Genomic DNA, 20,087 nt, shown 5'->3' with positions numbered 1-20,087 from the left:
CGAACCGTTGAATCTCCTACCAGTAGCGCTTTTCTGTTCTCCCCCCCTTCCTTTCTGAGCCACAGAGCCAGGGACCTGGCCATTATAGCTTTCAGTTTTCCCCTAGTAGGTTGTTTTCCCCCCTCCCCTCCAAGAGTATCCAAAACAGTATACTTATTGTTGAGAGGAACGGCCACAAGGGATCTCTGCACTGTCTGCCTGGTCACTTTCCATCACCCTGACTGTAACCCTTTTTCCTGTACCTGCGGTGTGACTACCTCCCTGTAACTCCTCTCAATTACCCCTCCATCTCCCGAATGATCCAAAGTTCATCCAGCTCCAGCCCCAGTTCCCTAACGTGGTTTCCGAGGATCTGGAGTTGGGTGCACTTCCTGCAGATGAAGTCAGTGGAGAGGTGACCCTTACCTCCCAAATACTACAGAAGGAGCGTGCAACTGCCCAAAAGCCATTCCCGCTGTTCTGAATTCCCAAACAGACTATTGAAAAGTAAACTAGTAACTTTGCCAAATCAGTGCACAGAAACATTTTTTTTGGTTAGAGGAGGAGGATGAGTGGGCGCACTACCTAAATAGTGTTTCAGGTAAAGCAACCGCCCCAATATATTACCTCACTTACTCAGGAGTCCGGTGTGTCCTCCTGCTCAGTGTATGATCCACCTATTCATGAGGTACATTTGTAAAGGATTAATTTACCTTCCCGGCAGCCCCATCGTCCTCACTCCCACTGCTCCTGCTGCTCCTGCAAAAATGGAGGCCACTGATCCCAAGAGATAAGTTTTAAAATATTGCAGATAAAAATAATGTGTGAGAGTACAGGGGAAAAGCTGGAGGTTGGCACTAGGTTATGTTGCCCATTTAAAGAGGTGGTACATACACACTGGGCTGAATGCTCTCCTTCTGCACTGTGACAATTCTGTGATTCTGTGATTTCACTTGGTCAAAGTCTATAATACTGAAATGAAAGAAAAAACCATGAATGATCAACAGACAAAACACAAAGCTAACTTTACAATTTGTAGATCAAAACATGATGAACATTTTCAGCATCTTGTCCTTTGATTGCACAGTTGTCTTTATGAAGTGCTAACTGATCCAGATATAAAATCACTCCTCGTCCGCTATTTTATGAACTAATGGCTATTGATTTTGTTTCACTCTGTTTGGTGGTGCCGAATATCATAAACTTTATCAGCGTCAACTAAAGGCTGCAATCAAATCAATATATTTCTTTTAACTGATGAATAGATCAGTCATTTTACAGTTCATTGAGCAATGTCTACTTCTTGCAAACAAAAGAATCCGTGTAAGTAGAAAATATACCACAGTCAAATAAATTAGAAATGTACTATTGTGTTGTAACATAGTTGTTCGCATTTGTTGCTTGTGAATCACAGATAAAAGTGGTCAATCAATGTGTCGTGATTGTTTATGATGTCTCAATAACCTAACAGCCATCAATACATGCTCATAATTCTCCACTTTGGTAGCAAAAACAGGAAGGCAGATTATTATCTGACTATATATTGAGAGAAGAGAATTTACAATGAAATCTGGTGTCTTTGTAAACCAGTCGCAACGGTAACCAGGGTGGTGCAACTGGTGGTAAAGACACAAGGAAATCTTGTTACAACCTTTTAAATCATTGGGTTAGGCCACAGATGGAATACTGTGGGCACTTGTGGTTGCCACACTATCAGAAGCTTGCAATTGCCTTGGAGAGGGTACAGAGCAGATTTACCAGAACATTGCCTGGGATGGAAAGTCTCAGTTATGAGGAGAGACTGGATAGGCTGGGTTGGTTTTTCTGGGAACAGAGGAGGTTGAGGGGGATTCCAATTGAGGTGTAGTAAAGTGGGGGGGGGGGGGTGGGGGAAACCCAAGGAGGTGGTGAGGAAAGAGACCAATCTGAAATGGTGCAGTTGGGAAAGGGGGCAAGTCAAACAGTCAGGGCAGGAAGAAACAAAGCAGAGAATAAGGTTGGACTGACAAATTAAACTGCATTTATTTCAATACAAGAGGCCTAACAGGGAAAGTAGATGAACTCAGGGCATGGTTAGGAACATGGGACTGGGATGTCATAGCAATTACAGAAACATGGCTCAGGGATGGGTAGGGCTGGCAGCTTAATGTTCCAGGGTACAAATGCTATAGGAAGGATAGAAAGGGGGAGCAAGAGAGGAGGGGGAATAGCAATTTTGATAAGGTATAGCATCACAGCTGTACTTAGGGAGGATATTCCTGGGAAGACATCCAGGGAACGTATTTGGGTGGGACTGAGAAATAAGAAAGGGATAATCACCTTATTGCGATTGTATTATAGACCCCCCCAATAGTCAGAGGGAAATTGAGAAACAAACTTGTAAGGATATCTCAGTTATCTGTAAGAATAATAGGGTGGTTATGATAGGAAATTTTAACTTTCTAAACATAGACTGGGGCTGCCATAGTGTTAAGGGTTTAGATGGAGAGGAATTTGTTAAGTGTGTAGAAGAAAATTTTCTGATTCAGTATGTGGATGTACCTACTAAAGAAGGTGCAAACCTTGACCTACTCTTGGGAAATAAAGCAGGGCAGGTGACTGAGGTGTCAGTGGAGGAGCACTTTGGGGCCAGCGACCATAATTCTATTAGTTTTAAAATAGTGATGGAAAAGGATAGACCAGATCTAAAAGTTGAAGTTCTAAATTGAAAGTTGGCTAATTTTGACGGAATTAGACAAGAACTTTCGAAAGCTAATTGGGGGCAGATGTTCGCAGGTAAAACGATGGCTGGAAAATGGGAAGCCTTCAGAAATGAGATAACGAGAGTCCTGAGACAGTATATTCCTGTAAGGGTGAAAAGAAAAAGCTGGTAGTTATAGGGAATGCTGGATGATTAGAGAATTGAGGTTTTGGTTAGGAAAAAGAAGGAAGCATATATCAGGTATAGGCAGGAGAGATTGAGTGAATCCTTAGAAGAGTATAAAGACAGTAGGAGTATACTTAAGAGGGAAATCAGGAGGGCAGAAAGGGGACATGAGGTAGCTTTGGCAAATAGTGTAAAGGAGGGCCCCTCAAAGATCAGCAAGGCAGCCTTTGAGGAGCCACAGGGGATGGGGGAGATACTAATATTTTGCATCAATGTTTATTGTGGAAAAGGACATGGAAGATATAGAATTAGATTAGATTCCCTATAGTGTGGAAACAGGCCCTTCGGCCCAACAAGTCCACACCGACCCGCCGAAGCGTAACCCACCCCCACCCAGACCCATTCTCCTACATTTACCCCTTCACCTAACACTAAGGGCAATTTAATGTGGCCAATTCACTAACCTGCACATTTTTGGGAGGAAACCGGAGCACCCGGAGGAAACCCACGCAGACACGGGGAGAATGTGCAAACCTCACACAGAGAGTCACCTGAGGCGGGAATTGAACCCAAGTCTCTGGCGCTGTGAGGCAGCAGTGCTAACCACTGTGCCACCGTGCCACCCACTAATGTAGAGAAATGTAGGGAAATAGATGGTGACATCTTGAAAAATGTCCATATTACAGAGGAGGAGGTGCTGGATGTCTTCAAATGCATAAAAGTGGATAAATCCTCAGGACCTGATCAGGTGTACCCTAGAACTCTGTGGGAAGCCAGGGAAATGATGCTGGGCCCCTTGCTGAGATATTTGTATCGTTGATAGTTACAAGTGAGATGCCGGAAAACTGGAAGTTGGCTAATGTGGTACCACTATTAAGAAAGGTGGCGAGGAAAAGCCAGGGAACTATAGACCGGTGAGCCTGACTTCGGTGGTGGGCAAGTTGTTGGAGGGACTCTTGAGAGACAGGATTTACATGTATTTGGAAAGGCAAAGACTGATTAGGGACAGTCAGCATGGCTTTTTGCGTGGGAAATCATGTCTCACAAACTTGATTGAGTTTGTTGAAGAAGTAACAAAGAGGATTGATGAGGGCAGAATGGTGGACGTGATCTATATGGACTTCAGCAAGGCGTTTGGCAAGGTTCCCCGTGGGAGACTGGTTAGCAAGGTTAGATCTCATGGAATACAGAGAAAACTAGCCATTTGGATACAGAACTGGCTCAAAGGTAGAAAACACGGGGTGGTAGTGAAGAGTTGCTTTTCCGTCTGGAGGCCTGTGTCCAGAAGTGTGCAACAAGGATCAGTGCTGGGTCCACTATTTTTCATCATTTATATAAATGATTTGGATGCGAGCATAAGAGTTATAGTTAGTAAGTTTGCAGATGACGCCAAAATTGAAGGTGTAGTGGACAGTGAAGAAGGTTACCTCAGATTACAACAGGATCTTGATCAAATGGGCCAATGGGCTGAGAAGTGGCAGATGGAGTTTAATTTAAATAAATGTGAAGTGATGCATTTTGGGAAGGCAAATCTTAGCAGGACTTATACACTTAATGGTAAGGTCCTAGGGAGTGTTGCTGAACAAAGAGACCTTGGAGTGCAGGTTCATAGTTCCTTGAAAGTAGAGTCGCAGATAGATGGGATAGTGAAGATCACATTTGGTATGCTTTCCTTTATTGGTCAGAGTATTGAGTATAGGAGTTGGGAGGTCATGTTGTGTCTATACAGGACGTTGGTTAGGCCACTTTTGGAATATTGCGTGCAATTCTGGTCTCCTTCTATTGGAAGGATACTGTGAAATTTGAAAAGTTTCAGAAAAGATTTACAAGGATGTTGCCAGGGTTGGAGGATTTGAGCTATAGGGAGAGGCTAAACAGGCTGGGGCTGTTTTCCCTGGAGCATCAGAGACTGAGGGGTGACCTTATCGAGGTTTGGAAAATCATGAGGGGCATGGATAGGATAAATAGGCAAAGTCTTTTCCCTGGGGTCATATAGTTTTTGGGTGAGAGGGGAAATATTTAAAATGCGACCTAAGGGGTAAATTTCTCATGCAGAGGGTTGTGTGTGTATGGAATGAACAGCCAGAGGAAGTGGTGGAGGTTGGTACAATTACAGCATTTAAAAGGCATCTGGATGGGTATATGAATAGGAAGAGTTTAGAGGGATATGGGCCAAGTGCTGTCAAAAGGATCTGTTTCCATGCTGTACATCTCTATGACACTCTGACTCTAAGACTCTATCCAGCCTATTTTTATAATTCAAACTCTCCAGTTCTAGCAATATCCTGGTAAATCTTTTCTGAACTCTCTCCAGTTTAATAATATCCCTCTTTTAACAGGGTGAGTAGAATTGCACAGTACTCTAGAAGAGGCCTCTTCAACATTCTGTACAACCTCAACACAAAGTCCCAACTCATATAGGAGGAGAAAGTGAGGGCTGCAGATGCTGGAGATCAGAGCTGAAAATGTGTTGCTGGAAAAGCGCAGCACGTCAGGCAGCATCCAAGGAACAGGAGAATCGACATTTCGGCCGCTGAAGAAGGGCTTATGCCCGAAACGTCGATTCTCCTGTTCCTTGGATGCTGCCTGACCTGCTGCGCTTTTCCACCAACACATTTTCAGCCCAACTCATATACTCAAACGTCTGAGCAACAAAGGCTAGTGTGCTAAACACTTCCTTAGCAACTCTGTCCACATGTGTTCAGGAGAATGAGGTTTCCCATAGAAACCTATAAAATTCTAACAGGACTGGACAGGGTAGATTCAGGAAGGATGTTCCAGATTATGTGGAAGTCTGGAACCAGGTGTTACAGTCTAAGGATATGGGATGAACCATTTAGGGATGAGATGAGTTAACGTTTCATCTCACAGAGAGTGATGAGCCTGTGGAATTCATTACCACAGAAAGCAGCTGAGGGCAACTTACATGATATAGCTCTTGGATCTAAAGAGATCAAAGGATATGGGGAAAAGCAGGCACAGGTTACTGAGCTAGACGATCATCTATGGTCAGAGTGAATGGAGGAGCAGGCTCAAAGGGACGAATGGTCTATTCCTGCTCCTATTTTCTATGTTTTTATAATGTGGGAAACCAAAAATAGTATATGAAAAATATCTAACTTGTGATTTGGTCTTTAATGTTTACGAGGAACTGTGTTGATTATCGCTGCATAAATGTTAATTTTTGCCTTCATGGTTTAAAAGTTTTCAAACGCATCTGAGTTTAAACACAAACATAGACCAGTTGAATGGCATTGGCCTGTTTTGGTATGATACATTCCATAAATAATTCACTTTCCTGGACTTGGAATGCTAAAGCACCAACTAGAGTCTAGTGTTGTGCATTAAGGAAGGATTAATTAATAAACTTGTATTAAAGGCACTCCTGTGAAAAAGCATATGTAATATGCCAGAGTTTTATTTCAATGTTGAGAGTGATTTAATTAAATCAAAGCCAAACATTACAGATGTTGGAAATCTGAGAAACCCAGAGAACGCTGGAGAAGCTCCAAGTCTGGCAGTATCTGTGGAGAGAGAAAGAGGAGTTAATGTTTCAAGTTCTGGGATGACTTCTTCAGAACACAAATCCAAACTAGGGTCTTAAGTCTGAACAAAGCAAACTGCATAGGGATCAGGGATGAGTTGCCTGAACTAGATAGAGCAATAATATTAAATGATGGCAGATAAACAATGACAAATATTTAATTAAATAATACATAATTCACAAGATATGCCCATTCCCTTAAGGAATAAATTGTATTAGCTGGAACCTTATGAAAAGGTGACAGGGGTCTTGATCAGTAGCTGGAACTGTGCATTATCTTTCCAGAAAGTTCACTGCATCATGTGCCACTTGAGAACTTGATGAACCTGTGCAGACCTCCCCTTAGACAAAAGGACCATGGTGGGCACGAAGTGGGGAATGTGTCTCTGGCAAAGTCTAATGAATGACTGCACCTCCAGGGTGCTGCTTATATGAAACCCCCTCAATTCCTATATGTCACTGGATCCAAGACCAGGGTAGCGTGTTGGGGGATGGAAGATGGGACTCATGGGGGAGGGGGATTGGCAGCAAGACTGTGGAGGAGGCAGCTGTGGTGTATATGGCAGTGAGAGCGTCTTCTTGATGTGTCTTTCAACTAGAGACCCCACACTTGCCCCCTGAGAGCCCGCAAACAACCCTACCTTGATAGGATTGTCATACTCCCACATGGAGAGTCCTTCCACTTTGTCACTGTCTTAATACCAGCAGCAATTGTTGGAGACAACAATTGCCTTTTTTATTAGGGTTTAGATTGATGGCTGGGTGGGAGGACAGTCCATGGGCCTTCTTCCCATTGATGTAATTGAGGTAGAGGAGGGAAGAGACAGGCTACCTGCTTGCCACTCTTCTGCCTGATTAAATGCCCCTCCAACCACAAAATGTGCCATGGTGGGTAGGGCGAGTCAAACAGATTCCAACTATTGTGTCTCATGAGCTGGAGAGACAGCTAGAAGCTTTAACTTTCATACTTGAGGGAGGAATATATGATTATAACTCCACACTTTTCTCAGACCCTCTGATTATTCAGTGGTTTCTACTTGTTTACGTTTTGGCACTCGCTAATGAAATTGCCATGAAATTTATGTTGATATTGTCAAATGTTTACTCTAATGGATACATAGGAACTCCAATTAAGAGTCACACTGGACTCGAAATTTTAACTCTGTTTCTCTTTCCCAAGATGCTGCCAGACCTGCTGAGTTTCTCCAGCACTCTGTTTTAGTTTTATTGCCCTACCCTAGTTGCCCTGAAGAAGGTGGTGCTGAGCTGTCTTCTTGAGCTGCTACCATTCATGTGGTTTAGGAATGCCCACATTGCTGTTTGAGAGGGAGATTGAGGACTTTGAGCCATTGACACTGAAGGAACAATGACTCAGTTCGAAGTCAGAATGGTGCCTGCATACTGTAGATCATGAAGGAGTTATGGGGCAGATTGTTTATCGAAGACATCCCTGAAGAAGGGTTATACCCAAAACATTGGACTTCTCCACCTCATGCTGCTGCCTGTCTTGCTGTGCTTTTCCAACCTCCTATCGAAGTGAGGGCAGTGTTGGACTCATGAGAGCAGACCCAGTGCAGTTGATTTGGAACAACGTCATGTGCTTCTCCTATCTGAAGAGATACAGCACTCCATTTTACTTCATGCCTGACTAGCTCTGAGCTCAGCATTGGAAGGCAGATTGGTGCCAAATCGTGTGTCAAATGAATATAGGGTCATGCAAGCAAACTGGGTCAAAGACACACAATGAACTTTCCCCTACCCCGTGTTATGGGAATAGACCAAGAGAAAGAGCTCATAGTACAATCCCAAATAAAGATATCCGTGGAACATATCCCCAACCAGAAAAGGGGTGTCTGATGCAGTTAGCAAATAAACCATGTGACACCATGTTCGGGACGGGAGAGCTGTTTTATGGCTTATTTTTAGAAGTGGCGCAGAGATGTACCAGCTGATGACAGTTTTTAACTTATCCCTTTGACCTTTGCACTCAACCTAGCTTTCTATATAGAATGATGAGCTGACCTTGCCCGGTCAGTAAGGTCCACTTTTTTAGAATGATAAGATCCTTATAACGTGGACACAGGCCATTCAACCCATCGAGTTCACACCGACTCTCTGAAGAGTATCCCATCCAGAACCATCCCACCCCTGCAACCCTGCATTTCCAATGGCCAATCCACCTAACCTGCACCTCCCTGGATACTATGGGGTAACTTAACCTAGCCAATCCACCTAACCTTCATTCGACTGTGGGAAGTAACCCACACAGACACAGGGAGAGTGTGCAAAAACCCACACAGGCGGTCACCCAAGGGTGAAATCAAACCCGGGTACCTGGCGCCGTAGGACGTCAGTGCTAACCACCGAGCTACCATGCCCCCCTGTTTTCTGAGATGCTGATGCTCCCCATTAGACAACAGGAATTCCAAAACATTGTGGCCAGTGCCATAAAAATGCATCACGGCCAATATGGAGTTCAGCAGAGATTGGCCACTAATATACTCCAAGTTTATGAAGTGAGAGTGAAAGAGCAGCTTTTGCAAAATGGCTATTGATGACAGTCTAAATTGCCTGATATTTGGCGACTATCAAAATTATCCGTCAAGTTGAGGCACATATTTCAAAATGCTCAAGCTTCCAGGCACTTAATGGACAATTTATTGTTGCTACAACAGCCGTAGATAGTGTTTTTATTTCTTTTTGCTTTTTATTTTTATTGAAGGCATATCTTTAAATTTAGAAATATTGTCAAGTATTTTACTGGCTCCCAGTCTATTCCTGACTAAGAGCAAAATGCTGATGCAGCAGCACTTTGATTGAGAAATTAATGTCTGCTCCTGAATACCTTCTGAAGAGAAAAATGATGCTTATTTTCATTCAGGCACTCACTTAATCAGCACGATCCTGCTGACAGGGTCCGTTGACCAGAGGCTGTGCTTTTGCCGGACATACATCACCATGTTTTCTGGAGTATACTGTGTTATTGGAGGATAGGGAGAACAGAGCCATAACTTGGAATAGCTGATAGAATGTTTAATGGTGACCATATATATAAACAGTGATTGCATTACGATTTATCAACTAAAAGATATGAAATTAATATAGAGCTTGTGAGTGTAAACTTGGAAGTTAATTTACCTGGAGTAGAAGGTGCAGAATTCACCCCATTAGGAATGCTTGCACCGATGAAGAAGATTGAAGCAGGAAGTAGGACAGCTGGAATTACCATGTACATAATGTTATAGTTTCTGCTGATATGTCTGCCTCTAGACATTCTAATTCCTTAGTTGTTCATCTGATGTGGGCATATTTATTGCCCTCCCCAGAGGGAAATTAAGAGTCAACCACACTGCTGTGGGTCTGGAGTCACAAACATAATCCAGACCAATAGTATACAGGAAGGCTTGCAGGAAAATAAATGACTGTGACAGCGTGGAGGTTAAGTTGAATATAGTAAACAGGTCAGTGAACAGGAGCCCAACCCATTAGGACTCCTGCATGTTTGGTTTTGACAGAGGCGCATGAGTGCTGATTGATTGATTAATGTGCTGAGGAGTTTGGTTAGTTGGTAAAACCTTTTAAGGCAGCCACATGCCTCCAGTTTAAGAAGGTTTCCATTTTTAACCGCTGTTGACCAGGTTCTGACAGAATAACTGGCAACTCAAAAGTAGTTGAGGATGGGTACATCCATCAGGCAAATATCTTCACAGCACTGCTGGTGGTCCAAGAGAAACATGAGGGCTTCCTCTAGGTACACAAGCTGATCCCTCAACAATTATTGACAACAACGCCCCCCAGTCCCAAAATCTCCATCTGTCCTAAACAACCCCCACCTGTAGTTACTAACCACAGTCTCCTGCCACATCATTGCCAGTAGATGTTCGGTAACCTCAAGAACCAAATGAATTGATCTGGGCAGTTGCTACATTTCAATTTAGCCAAACTGGACTCAGTCAGTTTTATTGTTTTTTTTTTACTGTAGTCGTTGATGATTTGCATACTGTTGCCAGACAGCATCCTCAAGTGAGTTGTGATTAGTGTGTGTCTATTGCACTATTGACATTTCTACTTCTACAAATGGAGCTACAGACACAATGATTACATTAGGCAGAGCAGTCAGTAAACAACATTAAACTGCGGGGCTTTCATTCTGTTAACCACCCGTTGGCAGAGCAAGAGTACATTTCCTTCTTAATGTTTTGTCCTGCTATCTCCCACTTGTTGTCAGGGCTTTCTCAGATAACCTAAGGGAAGTAAGTTATACTCAAGGATAGTCTTTGTTTTGTTGTTCTAGATGCCAGCATGGATTGTTGTCCATCCTTAATTGCCTCTGAATAGAGTGACCCACTAGGCCTTTCAGCTGACAGGAGTCTACCACATTGTTGTTGATGTGGAGTTACACATAGCCAGAGGATAGTGTATTTCCTTCTCTGAGGGGAATTAGTGAACCGGATGGGTTCTTTTTGCAAAAATGCAATCATAAAATCATACAGCATAGAAACAGGCCCTTCAGCCCGCCTAATCTATGCTGAACAGCAACCACCAAACTACATTCATCCCGCATACCTACTAAGCCCTGGTTTTAAGTGCTCATCCCAGATACTTCTTAAATATTGTGAGAGCATTTGCATCCACCACTCTCTCAGGCAGCACGTTCCATATTTCTACCACCTCCTGGGTGAAAAACCTTTCTTCATGTCCCCTCTAAACCACTCACTCCTTTCCTTAAACTTATGCTGTCTAGACTTAGACACATGTGCCCATCATTTAAAGTTTTACAATCACCAATGGCAGCTTTCAGTTCTAGATTGTTTTATTCATTAATTACATATGTTAGTTGAAGTTAAACTCTGCCTAGCTGCCATAGTGGGATTTGAACCCAAATCCTCAGTATATGAGCCTGGTCCTCTGGGTTAGTGATATTGCCATTGCAGCACACCATCCTTCTGCTCATATAACTATAGCCTGCCACGTTAACAGTCATTGAACAATTATGTTCTAATAGAAGGGGTTTCCTTCATTATCCAGCATTTCAGAAAACCTAAAAGAATGGTGGCGGAATAAATAGCGTGCAGGGATATGGGGAAAAGGTATGAGATTGGTAATTGAGCCAATGCAGAAGCACGATGGGCTGAATGGCCTGCTTCTGCATTATTATAATTTTGTGGTAATCCTGGATATTTGCCTGACTGTAATACTTCAGCTTAACATTGATGCAATATAGCATTAATTCCAACAAAGCTCCAATTTTGCAATGTCAGTCAAATTAAGATACACACACTTGTACAGGGAAAGCCAACTTTTTGACTGTAAGAGAGGAAAATGCTGATTGGTTGGCAAGTGGATTCTGATTGGATGATGGGTTGCCATGGAGGAAATACCAATTAATGATGATTGACAGTTAACCTCCAGTCTTTCTACTGTACATTTTCAACTCTTCTAATCATCTTCCTGAAGGCCATCTTTTCCATTTACCATGCCCTCCTTTTTTGACTCAGCATCCATATTCCTTTTGCCTATTCATGAAGAACTTTGGGATTTTTTAATGTAAAAGATATTGCACAAATGCAAACTGCTATTCAAATTGAAGTAAGAGATTAGCAAGATCAAATTCAAGAAAGGTAGTTGAGAACCATCTCAATAAAGCAGAACTATCACCTTCCAGCTTTAAGAGATCCAATTGTAAGAGAGCAACAATATTAAAACAAAAATTCCCAATCAATCCACTTTTTAAATTTCAGTCATAAACATTTTTATTGATAGCAATTAGACCTAATTGAGCCATCTGTTTCTCTTGAAAATTCAAAACTTTAATCAGATCTTGGATTGATGCCCAAGTATGAGCATTCAGTTATACATTGGGCAGAGTTGGAAATGGATTATGTAGGAGTCTGTTATCTCTGCCTAGCTGTAAGTCACAACCATTGTACATTATTGCAACTACAGCCTCTACTGTTTTGGTCTACAATATGACTGTTCACTTGGAAACACACAGACTCATATTTTCATGGGATGCAAGGTGCATTGGTGATGGGGGAGACACAGGGGTACTGCTAATCCTCATGGCAACCAGCAGGGGGTATTTTGGGTCTGTGGTTGGGGAGGGGAGAGCTATAAATAGAAAACTGGTAGTTTCCTCTGAAACAACTCGACACTGACTGCTATCCCGTCATCAAGTCACCATTTACTTACACGGGGAGAGTCCTTGACCCTGATCCAGTGCTCTCAGAGCCAGCTCTCAGAGTCCGCAGAATCCCCGACACTCCTGTTTATTTATTTTTTATTTTATTAAACAATTTCAAAACAGTTAACATTTACAGCTGTATACAACAGCAATTTTACAAGGGAGAGGAGCAGCAAAGCCAGGCCCCAAACCCTACCGTTCAACCAGTTTACAGGGAATTGAGGACAAACCACAAATCCCAGTGTACACTCCTGTTTATTTTATTTTTTTTTTCCTGTTTATATTATATTTTATTAAACAAATTACAAAACAGTTTACAAAAAACATTGACAGCTGTACACAAAAGACAGCAGTTTTACAAGGGAGAGGAGCAGCAAAGCTAGGCCCCGAACCCTACCGTTCAACCAGTTTACAGGGAATTGAGGACAAACCACAAATCCCAGTGTACACTCCTGTTTATATCTGTTAGCCAGGGCTCCCTGATTGGACCAGATTAACAGCTCCAATCAGGGAACTCATTCTATGATATCCACCTGGCTGACCTCATCACAATCACTACATCCCTCCCCCTTGGATCCAAGCACATAGGCCATTCTTTTTTTTTGTAGCTCCTCCTGTCTTGTCACCAGGTCAGGTTCTCCGAGTCTTCCTCTGGTATGGGTGTCATGTAACACACAGTAGCTCACCTCTTGCTCTCGGAGCATCTCGGAAAAAATCCCTTCTCTTCTTCATGTCTTGTCTCCATTAGCAACTTTGTTGGAGCTACATCTGTAGTTGCATGACAGCTGGTCCTACAACCAAATAGGAACTGGGACAGTTTGGAATCTAGTAAAGCTGCAGGCTGTTTCTTTGAGCCTGCCTTCAAAGTTTGGACTGCTCTTTACACCAGCCCATTGGATGATGAATGGTATGGAGGTGTCCTTATATGTTGAAACCATTGGAGTTTGGGAAATGCTCACATACCCTACTGGTGAACGATTGCCCATTATCTGTAACCAACACTTCTGGGAGTCTGTGTAATGCAAAAGATGCATGCAATTTTTCTCTTGCCATTCCCATGTTTGATGAATGAACTATGTACATCCAGCCACTTTGTGTAGATGTTCACAATGACTAAGAACATTGATTATGCAGATCCTTTCATGGGCTCAATGTGTAACCAAGTCTAGGGTTTACCCAGCCATTCCCATGAATGTGGTGAAGCTGCTGGCAGTCATTTTTATCCTTGTTGGCACTCTGGGCACTGCCCCACAATATGACTACATCTAGATTGGGTGTTTACTTCCATCAGAATACTCTGCAACTCTTAATTGCTGCATTTTCCAAAGATCAAACTAATCGTAGTGCCTGTTTGAAGTCCAGTTGGGCTTCGGCTAGTAGGCACGTTTGCATGGTGACATTATTAACTGCACTCTTGTTCTCTCAGAAATAACTCCCATGGAGGCTGGTATCCCATCATTAAGTCACTCTTTATCTCCACGTGGAGAGTCCTTGACATTAATCCAGCTCCTGTGGAGCCAGCTCTCAGAGTGAACAGGACCTCTGACACTCTGGTTTATTTCTTTTTTTCTTTTTTTTCTTTTTTATTTAACCCCACACTACCACCTAAGTGCGGTAGTGCTTATTATTACCTGTTTATCTTTTTTTTGTGAAGGGGACCCCCTGTTTTTTTTTTCCACACTACCACCTAAGTGCGGTAGTGCTTATTATATATATTTTTTACCCCCAGCACCCATGGTGTGTGTGTGTGTGTGCGCGCAGGTGTGAGACACAGTGAAGACACTCTGGTTTATATCTGTCAATCAGGGCTCCCTGATTGGACTCGATTAACAGCCTCAATCAGGGAACTCATATTCCATGAGGTCTACCTGGCTGACCTCATGACATTCAGTACACCCTCAAACCTCAGCTCCGGCCTTGGGTTAAAGTTGCAGGTTGGGCCTCAATGCCAACTTCAGTCCTGATTTAATACCTCAAGTATGAACCTTGTTTCTTTCCTGTGAGTGCCTGCCAGTCATCAGTCCATTAGCTTGAATGGTTGGTTGCAATGCAGTGAAACCAACAGCTGAGTTACCTGAAGGGCCTTCTATCTTAACCTCTCTCCTTGCCTGAGGCATGGTGACCCTCAGGTTAGACCACCACCAGACATCTCTCTTTAATGAGAGAGCTGGAATACAGTGATTTTACCTTACTTGCTAATAGGATGGCAGTGGGATCAGAGAGGGTAAATGCCTGTCTTTAATTTAACCGCTTCCCTGTCTAATTTCTCGCAGGTGTGGCAGTCAAAATCAGGACCAGGTTGCAGAGTTAATAATGCCCTCGAACTTGGAGGAGTTATTATTCTGAAGAAAGTTTAAGTATCTCTTCTTCTGTTAATGTGTTGAGGCGAGGGGACAGAACTGCAGGTAAAAGTCAGTGATGATACTTGCAAATGTTGCCCTTTACCCTGCCGGGAGAGCTGTGAATGTCCTGTGGTTAGTTATCTGCAAGAAGGAAGTTGCTAGCCTCTTTAATACTAACAGAATCAACGTATGCATGGATTGACTGTGAGGGTGAAATTGACATGGACCCACCATAATTTATTGAATCACGGAGAAGTCTCAAAGAGATACATGACTTACTCCTGTTCCTACAGTGTTCTACATCACTGATTAATGCAAGCTCCAAACTAGAACAACATTATTTACACTGCACTTTTTAAAGAACAAAAAGCTCCGAGGCAATTAATTCCCAAGAGCATTACAAAGTAAGATATGACATCGAGTTACATCAGGAGATGTTAGATCAGAAGATCAGAAGCTTATAGGAGAAGGATTCCTGATGAATGGCTTTTGCCCGAAACGTCAATTTTCCTGCTCCTCGGATGCTGCCTGACCTGCTGTGCTTTTCCAGCACCACTCTAATCTTGATTCGGAGATGCCGGTGTTGGAGTGGGGTGTACAAAGTTAAAAATCACACAACACCAGGTTATAGTCCAACAGGTTTATTTTTTTTTCAAGGTTGTGGGGCCTGCTGTAGAGTTGGTGCACGAGATGATCGAGAAGTTTACAAGAGGTGCGGTGGCAAAGTCTCTCTGTGTAGTCTGTGTTGTAGGTCGACCTAAGTGGACTGTTGGACTATGACGTGGTGTTGTGTGATTTTTAACTTTGTACACGCTAATCTTGACACTTACAGGAGAAGGGTGAAGTAGAGGGATGGAGAGGTTTAGGGTGAGCATTCATAGAACAGGTACTAGGCAATTGAAGACACTGCCACACAATGGAAGAAGTAAAATCGAGGTGCTCAAGAGACCAGGATTGGAAGAGTGCTGGTATTTCGGATGGATGTGGGGCTGGAGGAGTTGACACAGATGAGTGATAAATGAAGCTTTGTTGATGTGTGAGCTCCGGAATTATTTCTAAAGTCCTTCATTTTTGCAAGCTGAATTAAATAAACCTCAGGATGAACACTCTGAAGACCTGAGTTCGGAAGAAGGACTCACTGGGCTCAAAATGCCTTCTCTCCACAGATGCTGTCAGGCTTACTGAGTTTCTCCAGCAATTTTTATTTTTGGCTGGTAAGACATTGCAGCATTGTCCCTTGTGGCTGTGGGAACATTATTCTCATTGTTCTGGCAGTAAGCATGTAAGCCTATGATTTATTTGCACACACTCTGCGGTGGGTTGGAATTTCTCTCCATCAATAAAGTTATTTCATTGCTGCATGTGGTTAGAATTGAAAGACGTAAAGGAAAGCCAAAATTATGTCGTGAATTTCATGAACATAAGGCACCCTAAAAGGTTTAACAGCCAATGAAGTGATGGAAATACAGCAGCCAGTTTGCACACAGATAAATGATAGTGATAATGATTTGATAATAATTTTGTTGTGCTATTGATTGATGGAGAAATGGTGGCTAGGACACCAGCTGTTCCTGCTCTTCATTGAAATTGTGCCATGCAATCTCAGAGTGCGGCAGGGTCTTGTTTCACCATCTTATTCCAATATTGGAACTGCAACAGATCAGCACTCCAGTACTTCACAGGGAGTGTTTCTTTTTGTATTAAAGTCCTCAGTGAAATGTAAACCCAAAAACCATCTGAGTTATGAGCCAGAGAATTGTCCAATGTTCTAGAGCAGCGACACAGCAAACTTCATAACCTTGCTGCTGAGACATTGAGCGTTCCATAGCTGAATAAATCTGCCAGTGTTTATCATTGTGGCTGTCTCCTTTGGCTCTTCACATTATTAAGTGGCCACTGCAGCATGTCGCTTCTGAAATGTGCACAAAGTAAAATTCACTTCCATCTGCTATTTAATTGTGGATCATAAATGTCGTTGGAAAAAATACTAATTAACCTGTCTGAGGAAAATAAGACAAATATAGTATTTAATCTCCTTTGTGGGGTCTAACTATGTGGAAATTGACTGCCTCATTTCCAATTTGGAAACATAAAGTGCACTTCGAAAAGAACTTTCATCAACTGCTTTGGGATTCCCAGAGATCCTGAAAACCATAGCATAACTGTAGATCTTTCCTTTTCCCCTCATGATCCCTTACTGTTGACTATCACTTTCTTTGGTGGGATTATTGTAGAGATTCAGACAAGGAACAGATGTAATAAAGTGACCAGCTGGTCTGTCTGAAGCCTAACATTCTTCCTGTGCCAAGACAAGGTCACAAAAATGAATATATTGTTCTCATCAATTCCGAATCTGACTCTTAAAAATAAAAATGAAAGCTTTGAAACTTTTTTGTCTTTCGAAGTTGATGACGGAAAATACCAATTCTGTTTGGATGGGTTGTCAAATCAGAATCATGATTTTTCCCCTCAGTGGTAGCTTAAATAAATTAAACATTCAGTGGGTATAATGAGAAATGGTCAATTAAATATTGAGTAAGGTTTCATTTTTAAGCTGAAATTCTGAGCAAAATAAAATATTAAGCAGAGAATTCAAGGAACATTTGTCACAACAAAGAATAAAACTCAGCTCATTTTTTACAAGTTGCATTTCACTTAAATTTTATATGACAAGATGAATGACTTTGGTGACAGTATTACAAATAGATTAAAGAAAAGCCCGGCACCAACTTGCCAAATAGAAGAACATCATGTTGAATTGGAAAAATCCCACTTTGTTCAGGTAACTCAGAGAAGCATTATGAGTTCTGTACTTATTGTAAAATCTGCAAGGTGTAAGGTAAGTAAATTGAGTTTACATTCTCTGGAGTTTAGAAGAACGGGAGACAATCTTATCGAAACATATAAAGTTATGAAAGGGCTTGATAGTGTATTCACTGGGGGATTGAGTCTATTGTAAGGGAAATGTAAAACATTGTGTCAGGACAAGAACTGAGATGAAGGAAACAAAAACTTTCAATGAAAGAGTTGTGAATCTTTGGAATTCTGTGACTGAGGGTTGTGAACGTTCCATTATTGAATGCATTTACTGTTGGGCTAGGCAATTTTTTGTCTTTCAGGGAATCAATGGATATAGGGGATTGGGCAGCAAAGTGGAATGGAAACTCAATATCAGCCAGGACTGAATGCTGATCAGTCTTGACAGGATATAATGTGTCCTCCTATTGCCTGTGTTCTTAGATTGTTTATTTTTGGATTCTGAAGAAGGGCCTGTGCCCGAAACGTCGAATCTCCTGTTCCCTGGATGCTGCCTGACCTGCTGTGCTGTTCCAGCAATAAAGTTTCAACTATTTTTGGATTCTGCATCAGATTGCACAAAGAATGAAAAAGAGGGCTCTTTATATTATATTTTAACACTGCTGCTACCTTCTTGATCTTTGATGCTCTTGAAATATTTTACATCAAGACTGAGAATATTAGGTGATTCTTTATCCAAAGGGATGATATAAATGGTGAGATTAATCCGGCACAGCAGACAATGCTATGCCTTTCATCATCATTAAAAACAATTTATATCACACCTTTCAGCATCTCAGGGTGTCTCAGTTAACCACAGCACAGCTAATTGTCCAATTACGTTCATGAACCCTCAAAGGTCTAACAAGCAGCATTGAGATAAATGATGAGACAATTTCTTTCTCTCAAGTTCAAAGAGTTTCTGCTGATTGAAGAATTTGTTGGGACTTTTTTTTAACTTGAGAGGACTTTAAACATCACATCCAAAAGATGACAACTGAAATGGTACAGCGCTCCCTCAGTGGCACTCACCAGACTGTCAATGTGGACTGTCAATGTCCTTAAACCACTGGAAAGAATCTAAGAATCTACGGCCATCTAATTTGAATATGAGAGCTAAGGCAAGAGTATGTGAGCTGAGCCAGAGAGATGTTATCCTCATTACAATAATGTGGTCTGTATTACAGTGGATGAACCACTCAGATAGTCTTGTGTTAATAGACAATAGGTGTAGGTGTAGGCCATTCAGCCCTTCGAGCCTGCACCACCATTCAATATGATCATGGCTGATCATTCCTAATCAGTATCCTCTTCCTGCCTTATCTCCATAACCATTGATTCCACTATCTTTGAGACCTCTATCCAACTCTTTCTAAAATGAATCCAGAGACTGGGCCTCCGCTGCCCTCTGGGGCAGAGCATTCCATACAGCCACCACTCTCTGGGTGAAGAAGTTTCTCCTCATCTCTGTCCTAAATGGTCTACCCCGTATTTTTAAGCTGTGTCCTCTGGTTCGGCACTCACCCATCAGCGGAAACATGTTTCCTGCTGCCCGAGTGTCCAATCCTTTCATAATCTTATATGTCTCAATCAGATCCCCTCTCAGTCTTCTAAACTCGAGGGTATACAAGCCCAGTCGCTTCAGTCTTTCAGTGTAAGGTAATCCCGCCATTCCAGGAATTGACCTCGTGAACCTACGCTGCACTCCCTCAATAGCCAGAATGTCTTTCCTCAAATTTGGAGGCCAGAACTGCACACAGTACTCCAGGTGTGGTCTCACCAGGGCCCTGTACAGCTGCTTCTATACACAATTCCTCTTGTTATAAAGGCCAGCATGCTATTAGCCTTCTTCACTACCTGCTGTACCTGCATGCTTGCCTTCATTGACTGGTGTACAAGAACACCCAGATCTCTCTGTACTGCCCCTTTACCTAAATTGATTCTATTGAGGTAGTAATCTGCCTTCCTGTTCTTGCCACCAAAGTGGATAACCATACATTTATCCACATTAAACTGCATCTGCCATGCATCTGCCCACTCACCTAACTTGTCCAGGTCACCCTGTAATCTCCTAACATCCTCATCACATTTCACCCTGCCACCCAGCTTTGTATCATCAGCAAATTTGCTAATGTTATTGCTGATACCATCTTCTATATCATTAACATATATTGTAAAAAGCTGCGGTCCCAGCACGGATCCCTGTGGTACCCCACTGGTTACTGCCTGCCATTCAGAAATAGAGCCGTTTATCACTACCCTTTGTTTCCTATCAGCCAAACAATTTTCAATCCAATCTAGTACTTTGCCCCCAATACCATGTGCCCTAATTTTACTCACTAACCTCCTGTGTGGGGCTTTATCAAAAGCTTTTTG

The sequence above is a fragment of the Chiloscyllium plagiosum genome, unplaced genomic scaffold (genome assembly GCF_037043375.1).
Source record: "Chiloscyllium plagiosum isolate Xiang-an unplaced genomic scaffold, Cpla_swu_hap1 HiC_scaffold_34, whole genome shotgun sequence".
Taxonomy (NCBI): Eukaryota; Metazoa; Chordata; class Chondrichthyes; order Orectolobiformes; family Hemiscylliidae; genus Chiloscyllium; species Chiloscyllium plagiosum.
The sequence above is the reverse complement of the archived record's forward strand: the minus strand, read 5'-3'. Positions refer to the sequence as shown.